Genomic DNA, 9,625 nt, shown 5'->3' with positions numbered 1-9,625 from the left:
TTTCCGAGGTATATGTTTCCCAAGGATTATTTTTGAAAACATACTTGGAAACGCTATATTTGGGTAATACTATCGATATTCCAAATCACTATTATTGTTGAACATAGCAACAAGATCTAATTGTTTATTACAACCACCTGTTTATTGGAACATCTGCCTCGCTATAAAAAGCCGTAACTCGCTTACCTACTGCTCCATATTCTGTTCTATATAAGATAACCTCAATTTTGATTGTGTTAATTAGTCTGAACGGAATTTTCCGTCTAATTAGTACTGCGAGAGTAAATAGTGTCTGAAGTAATTGGTAGTGTTTTGTTTTATAAGCGCTTTTTACGGGGTGGGGGGCAAAGATGGCGGGTCACTAAGGGTCTTAAAAATTTTTTACCGCTAAGTGCGAGTCCCTATCATATCTATAATCTTGTGAGTTACACTTAGCCCTAAGTATAAGGGTTAGAATAAAGTGCTCACCATTGCCCGTGGTCACCTGCAACCCCCAACTGATGAATTACCGCTAAAGAAAAGTTTTTAAATCTATTTCGTATTTTTAATTACAATTTTAAGTATCAATTACGATCAATTAATCAATTCTAATTGTAAGCTTAAGCTTAGTTTTTGTTAGTGGTCTAAATACGAAACATTGTTGTCAGCTGTCTCTTTATTATCTTATTGGTAATTGCATAAACATCACATATACACAGTTTTATTACGTTTCTATACGACATACTTAATGATAAAGTCGATTGTTCAGTTTCTGCGCTGTATAATTTATTACTCTTCCGACAAATCCGGAATGATGTCGGCTGGCCGGTACCCGCTCCTTCCCTTGCCCTTCTCCCAAGTGCGAATCTGGGTTTGCCAAAGATCCACAGAACGAAGAAGATCCAACATGGCCGTTGGTCGCCAAACGTGAACGACAGTCAGTCCAAAATGACTGTTCGCCGTAACTAAGCGACATCAAAGCCTCAACAGAATTATAATAAAATAATAATGCAGTAATCCTCGGAGCAGTGAGGCTCCATGAAGCCTGCGAAGTGTCCAGTCTTCTGAAGTTCTGGAAAGAGCTAGGCTTAATTAGTTAGGACTTTACTCACAACTAATCAAATAAAAAAGGTCTAAGTGCGGAAACTGAGTCCACACTACAAACATACTACTTCATACATACATACATTCTGCTCCGACAAGGACTAGAAATATCCCACTGCTTTCATTTCCTCGTATACTTCATAACAACACTAAACCTTCATTATTTAATGGGCAACCACTATACAACGAATTTTTTTCAACAATAGTATTCCCCCTCTCGCAACTTCAAAAATATATCCTTAGAACACAACACACACGCTTCAGTTACACGCATTCTCACTGTTATATAATTTTTTAGTCTGTAAACATTTTAATTGGCGTTTTGATTTCAAAATTGTTTTGAAGTATGTTTAGTGAGCTTTTTTATCTAATAAAGGGCAGGAGGCTCATCTGATGTCAAATGATACTGATGCCCAATAACTGAGCATTAGTTTTGGAACGCAGACGACGGATATACGGATGGAGTTTTGTATTCTGCCTCGACGTCCGATGATGAAACTCTTCTGCAGGTATTAATCCAAACAACTCATCTGAACATTCTCAGTGGTAAATGCGGTAGAAGATGCAGAGATACCCCACATCTCTACGCAACGCCAAGGGATCAAGCCGCTCGGAAAGTGACTGGTTGTCGACAACTCAAATCGCTCTAGCGAAGTCGTAAGGTTTTCTATATAAATAACAATAACTCTAGTTGTGTGTTTTGTGTCATAAATGTTATCAAGTATCTAGTTTTGTGTTTGAAAACTTGTACTGAAGTCTTTATTCATTGCTGGCGCATTCCACATAAATTCTGTCATCGCGTCTCAAAGTCTCATACAAAATAACAACGCTTTTATAGTTTCATGGTTAGTCACCATTATTAGGAGTTTCGTACGTGAGGCACACTTTAAATCACCCACTGAGACGTGCATTGTATAGATATGGTAGACAATCTTTATATTTACGCTGAAAGCTTTGCGAAAGTCAATTGTCAATATCGTTGACTTTTATCTGTGATGTTTTTTTTTCAGTTAGACTACAACGCATATACAAATGCTTTACACTTGTGAATACAGACTAAATGATCATAGACAATCAAGAGCGGATCTAGAAATCACGATAGGTCCCATATTTTTTTATACATAAGACCGTATTCCTATACAACTTGGTGTGTTTTTTATGTACCAACTAGTTAATGACCGAGCGGGATCATTTACAAAAACGAACTCTAAAGAAATCTATTTTGTAACCATAACAATTAAAAAATAGGGATACACCTACCATGTCTCCTCCTCATCTGGATCCGCCTTAAGCTGATAAGAGTGTCAATCGCAACTGATACACACCTAGAATAAAGCATTCGAAGATTTCACAGAGTAGCAATCTTTACTTGAATAGATGTAGTCTTCTAAAAAAACCTCAGCTAGAAGAAGTATTATCATACTTATTTTATGAATAAGCTATCAGCAAGAAAAGAGCGTACCAATTCTAAAAAGGCCGGCAACGTAATAGCGCGCAATCTGGCAATGTTTGTGTTCATCGGCGGCGGTTACACATAACATCAGATGAGCATCCTATTCCAAAAAAAAATCAGAAAAGTTTCTTACAGTTAAGTTTATTCGATTAAAAGCAAAACAGTTCTCTAGAAAGCGATTAACTTCGTTATAAGACGATAATTGTAAACGCGAATAAAAAACGGAGACAATCTAGAAACCGAGCTAGGTTTTTACAAACGTTGTACGAGGAAAGGAGTGACCCAAATAAATGCGAGTCTACGACGAAGATAAATAAAGTCAATATTAATTAATGCACGCATTGATTAAGGTATCATGTCGTCTACATCTGATTTATTGTATCGATAGATGCAATTAAATTTATTTAATAACGGCTTGGTACTTGACTTTGTCTGTACAGCTTTTATCGTATTATTGCGTCTTGCGATATTTATTAATTTATTTAGTCAACAAATTATGCGCATAAACAATGGCAGATGGACGAACAGGGTAACAAGGTGGAAAGGGCCACCAGGGAAAGGTAAAAGCTTAAAGAAGTTGCTGGAGAAGATTGGGAGAAAAATGCTCATGATAGAGAAGAAGTCAATTAGGGGAGGCCTATAGTTACTGTAAAAGAAGTCCCTGAAAAATAGTTCTGTATTAAATTTTAAGTGTAGGTATCTTTTGTAAAGATAGATGAATGTTTCAAGGAATAAATGAGGCTTTATTATTATTAGTAATGTCAAGACCAGACCAGACATGTGTAGATTCATTCGAAACGACAAAAATCTTTCAATCTTATATTTTGTCTATCAATAAATCAATCTGAATACGTTTATTCAGTTTATATGCGTCTTAGTGCATGCTTATGAATGTCAAAAACGTCTACAAAATTCGCGAAAGAGCAAGACTACGCCATCGACGGTACATACATTAATGTTGTTTTTTTTAATAACAAACATAGTTAAATTGTACAATCTCGTGTGCAATGCTCGGTAGTATTTGTAATGTATTACCATAAGTATCTTTTATGAGAAGCCGGCTGTATTGGCGCCGGCCGTCGCGCCAATCATATTAGATTGAACACGGTAAAATTACATACCTTGTTGAGATACTTATAAACATGTGTCTGCAACATAATTGTCCTCGTACCTAGAACGTATTAACGTCGCCTATTTTTTATGTATCACAATTATTATGACGTCTGCACAACTGCGTTTCATTTGTTTTTATTAAAGTATCGCGGAACATTCGATCACCCAAAATGTAAATATAAATATGTTAGGTTTTTGCATCTGTATCAGTGACAGTTTTTGTTTTTTTATGTAATTAAGATCGCTATGAAATGAACAGAGGAGTTGTTTGGATAAATATCTGAAGTTGAGTTTCATCATTGGACGTCCTTCGTTCCACAACTGAGCGTTTTTTAAGTCAGTTTTTGTCGCGCACTATCACTATATCGACAGCCAACCACTCAAATGACTGAAGTATTTCCGAACCATTTCGACTTAGGGTTCTGCTAGAAAAGAGGATACCAATTCTAAATAGGCCGGCAACGCACTCGCAAGCCCTCTAGCATTGAGAGTGTCCACTGTCCATGGTTTGTTTAGTCCGTATAAAAAAAGTTATTTATTTCTTTATTTATTAAGAAGATTTGCAGCACAATACAGAAATAGATGTATATAACATTGTGGGCCAATTAAAATTGAATCAGTAGGTATTGGTTTCACGATCAATGTAGGTACTTAGCCAAATTAGGTACATGACATATCGGTGTGGTATACTGAAGCCGTTGTGTATACAAGGTAGAAAGATTGTTCTGGCACCAATTGAGAATCAGACCAGGCAGAACCAAAAGCATAAATATACGACATTTGGGGTCTCATAGCCTAGCGGTCTTATTAAGTGGCAGCTAGGTGAGGGGTACCGGGTTCGATTCCCGGTTCGAGGGCAAGTTTTAATTTAATTTAAATTTGTTCTCGGCCTTTGGGAGGTTTGTGCGGTACCGGGCGAGTGCCTAAAACCGTACATGGAGAACACGGTCGAAGTTCTAAGGCAAAACACGATTTATAAAAAATCTTATACTTGACGCTGGCTAATGCACAAACCGTGCCAGAGCCATTAAAAAAAATATATACGACATCAGTAACAGCATTATACATAAATTACCGAATTATGTAATTAAAAAGGGATGTCACGTAGTACTAACCTTTATTCCGAACATGAAGTTATATAGATTATTTTTCCGACCCAAATATCGGCCAATAGAATTGCACCATTCGACGTCACGTGGTACAACCTACATGGTATTATACTGATAATTTTTTGTGAAAATTTTCTCTGGTCGTTGCTTCAAGAAAAGTATTAAGTAGTTGTTTTATTCATTATGAAATTCTTATTTGTTAACTGTACATTTCGTCTCATGGTGCAATTCTATTGGCCGACATTTGGGTCGGAAAAATAATCCCCCGAATACCACACGAGCTTCAAAATTATCGGGCATTTCCCTCAAGGTTCCCTGCAAACAAATATAAGTCGTCATGACGACTATATTAATTGTTTGCAACGAACCTATCGGGAAATACCCGATAATTTTGAAGCTCTTGTGGTATTATAAGTGATAATACACTTTAACTAATAGTAATTCTATGTAAAGTGATAAATTGAAACAAGGCGGTATGTAGCAAATGTTGCCAAACGATTATATCCTATCTGGCGAGCGATCAAAATAGCCGATTCATATCAGCTCATTGCATATTAAATGGACAAAGGAGAACAAATGATTGAAAAGCGGTTATTACAGTGTCTAGAAATCAGTCTACCAATTTCATATCTTACTGCAATTAGAGTGATAATTTGTGCAAATTAAACGTTTAGTTTTAAAGCAGTACTAACACAGAGGTCAGCATTAATGGGGTGTACCCACAGATACCATTTGTTATTTATTATAGTGTTTTTGTTTTATTTTTTGTTATGTATACAATATTTGTTTTGTAAGTGATGCTGTGATCGTTAAGGTTTTGCCTGCTGATGCTGGCTAAAGCCCGTTGAGCCTACACAATAAATTTATAAATAGTAAATGATAAAATATGTTTCAGCCAATAGTGTACATTATTTTTGATTATATCCTCCATGAAGTAGCTGCTGGCAATGAAATGTTGGATTGATGATAGACAAAGTATATTTGTGTGAGAGTACGATGAAAGACCAGTTCCTTAATGTTATCAAAGATTATATATTAGACTAAAAACTAAATAAAATATTAATTAGTAAGTTAAGTAGACTAGCATAGGCTAAACTTAAAGGAAACCGTATTTTAAAATATGTTACATTCACTAGGTGGCATTATACACAATTTCTAGAAATCTTGAGAAAGAACCCCATTCCCCATTAAAGGTATACATTCCTTGTATATATAATATGCTATGTACGGGAATGCTTGTTCGGATTAATACCTGCAGCTGAGTTCTATCATCAGGTCTTAAGACAGAATACGAAATCCACCTGTATCACCTCAACGTCCGTCCACAACTGAGCGTTTTTAGGACAGTATTTGCTGCGCTCCACCACTATGTAGAACCAGCTGCCCTACTGAAATATTCCTGAACCAATTCGACTTCACCACCATCACCTTCAAGAAAAGAGCGTACCAATTCTTAAATATCTTTGATTTTAAGCAAACGATATCAAATCAGCTTATTTGTAAATAAGCCGCGCTTATTTGGTTCTCATAAAAGGATAATCGACTATAAATATTCAGTTAGCATTTAACAGCTCGAAATTAAAGCGAATAATTCATGGTTAACTCCAATCTTGAACTATTGAATATTGTCGATTATAGTGCCATTAACACTTTAACACACTTAATCACGCCCAACGATATTGTCAGATAGGATCTTTAAGGGCAGTCGAGTGTAAAACCTTTGCTGTTCGGTGTTTAGAGTTATATTTGCATATATTAATGCAAAGTAGTACCGTAAATAGAGCCTTAGTTAATGTCCTTCGATGCAAAATGATGTTATAAGTCGTATTATTAGTCTCTTTTTTGCTAAAATGACTTAATAGAGCCGGTATCAAAGGTAATTCGAAATCAAAACTCTTGTTGTTTCTGCTCTGTAGTAACCGTGTCTGTGAAGTTAGCAGAGCACTTACCAGCAGAGCACAAAAAAAATAGAGTTCTGGCAGCACACTCAATAGTTCTATAGTTCCTGATAGTTTTTAGAAAGAGTTCTGGACTTTTAAGTCTAATAAATAATTTAATGATATATAATGTGAGTACGTTTTGTGAAGTAAGGTTTCGATACATACATACGATTCGTACTTGTGTCATAGTGAAACTTGATTTTATTTATAATCTATATTATGGTCCATTACACCGTACATCTTGTCCTTGTGTCTTTTACGCTTGTCACGTTTCATCTGCTTCCTAAGTCTAATTTCCGCAAAATGTAATTACTGTCATTATTGTGTAATGGTAATACATAAATGGCTGTTACTGACAGATACGATTTACTTACTGTGGCTAGAACAAGTAAGTATTTTATTAAGGTATCACGCTTAACAGCCTGGCCACGGGACATTCGCCGACGCGAATATTCGCGCGGTGCGAACCGCGATGCGTCTAGCGACTGAATTAAACTCATAGCAATGTACTAATCAAGCCACGCGCAACGGCGACCAGCGATGCGACCGGCAAAATGTACCGAGCGAATCGCGCGGGCGACTGACGTCGCGACGGGCGAGCGAAACAAATGCATGAATCAGTACGGTGCAAGGCGCAAGCCACGGAGTCGAGCGGCAGTCGCGGCGAATAGAGAAGGGAATAAATAAGTTTAGTCGTGGTCGCGGCGAAAAATGAATACAGAGTTTTTTGTTACTGAAATACTGGCTAGACCAGCTATTTGGAAGTCTGGCCATCCACAGCATTAATTTAATATACCTTAATCTCAAAAACAATTTTTCAGCGGCACTTAAAATTCTATTTGCATTAACTTTTTTCTCCAATTCTGGTTGAATATTCATAAGAATATAATTGAAGGTTTCAATACTCATTCTGGTATACTCAAAAAAATAATTCTGGATATATTCTGAATTTCTCATACTTCATGTGGAATTCTCCACAATTTCTCCAAATATTAGATCTTGCACCAAAAGCTATTACTTTCCAAGCAATATCGAGATGATTTCGATAAAGACATTTCGCTGTCGAACTTCCTTACTGGTCGCGGCGGCAAACGTGACTGGTCCGTGGCCTGCAAACGGCCCCGCGCGAATGGTCGCCTCGCCTCCCGCATCGCCGTTCGCACCGCGGATCCCCGTGGCCAGGCCGTAAGTATGGACTATTGCACACTTCTCTATTCTCCTTGTACTTCATTAAAAGGCAGGCTTTTCGGGTTCCTAATTCCTAATCCTGAACGCCATAATGCAGATGTTCTGAGTCTATGAGCGTCTTTTATGAAGTTGGAGAGTATTCTAGTGATGTGTTTAGACATGAGTACACTGTCTTGTTAAACATGGGCCGAACAAATTTTCGTATTCATCAATTAAAAATTCCACCAATGAGTAATGCCTAGAAATCCTGGAAATTCGAACCAAGAATATTGTCTATTCTTCCTTGAAAGAGCTGCATTGGTTTATTTTTGGTTATCTTATGTTGGAAGGGTTTGAAGTATTCGTAAACATTTATAAGACTGCTGAAATGCATAGATTTTCTATACAATAATGCAACGCAAATTATTTATATTACGCTTCCGGTTCCAAATACGCATACGAGGGCTGCTTCAAAAAAGTTACTTTAGATTTAACATAGCATTCGTGCCCGTTTAAGAAAATATTCTAAACACTCAAAGGTGTTATATACGCCACTCGTAAACAATTTTTTCACTCGGTTTTTAAATCATTTTTTATTTCACACGCGGAAATTTATACATCAATAAATTAGAAATATTTTAATGACCTTTTATAACTCGATTTAAAATAACAAATCATTAATCAGCTAACTAAACAAACAGCGTTTTGACATCTATAAAATTGCGTTGAGTTATTGTCGTGTCATCGAGTTTAAATATTGTATTGAGCCTTCGTCAAGGAAAAGATTTATCAAGCTGATAACAGATGAGATGAATATTAAAACATCGATAAGGTATTGCTACTTAAGAATTAGTAATAGATTAATGTCTGACACGTATGACGTAGCGAGAGGCGCCGCGCTGGTCAGATTTTCTTCATATTTCCATTAATTGCGATAAATAGTTGAAATATTTGAGAAGTATCATTGTAAAACCGTAGTTATAATACAGTGGCGCTATAACTCTCAACTCAGTTGTATTACTCATTGTCTGTCATGTATGTACTCCTTTTAATTTCATGGACAAGTGGATCAGCCTTCTGTCCGGTTTCCTCACGATATTTTCCTACACTGTAAGAGTGAGTCGAAATGCAAATCGAACCTACGACCTCAGGTTGAGAGACGCACGTTGAAGTCACTAAGCCAATACTGCTGTCTATTGTTTTTTTTATAACAAAACCCTATTTTGAAATAAGAATGAATGTAAATATGTATTTTAATTTGACATTTAAATTGTACATATACAGGAAAGGAGGCACTTCCTTAAGGCCATTTTTGCCTGGTATTTCAGCTACGAGTGGGCTTAAATTCTCAATCGACCCATTTTTGTTTAAAATCTACAAGCTACTAAAGCGCTACAACCTTTTAGGTTTGGGCCTCAGATTTCAGTACCTGTTTTGTGATTATTTGTTTTTCCCTGCAGGTTGGTGATCAGGCTTCTAAAACGAGTCGTCGTTTTGTTGGGTCTTAACTATGCCGTTTCATCACGATATTATCCTTCACCAAAGGAGAGAAAGTTTATTAGTGGACAGCCCGAGCCTACGGCCTAAAGGATGAGTGTCGCACGCTGTGGCACTTGGCCAACAGTTCTATGTACATATAAAACTTAGAATTATTTATTTATTTCGTAATCCAACAGCGAATGTTAATAATATATAACAAAAAACAGTTTATTAAAGATTGTTAATAATATATACAAAAAGGTTCTAACATTAACGGAAGG

This window comes from Pieris napi, chromosome 10 (genome assembly GCF_905475465.1).
Source record: "Pieris napi chromosome 10, ilPieNapi1.2, whole genome shotgun sequence".
NCBI classification, from domain to species: Eukaryota; Metazoa; Arthropoda; class Insecta; order Lepidoptera; family Pieridae; genus Pieris; species Pieris napi.
The sequence above is the reverse complement of the archived record's forward strand: the minus strand, read 5'-3'. Positions refer to the sequence as shown.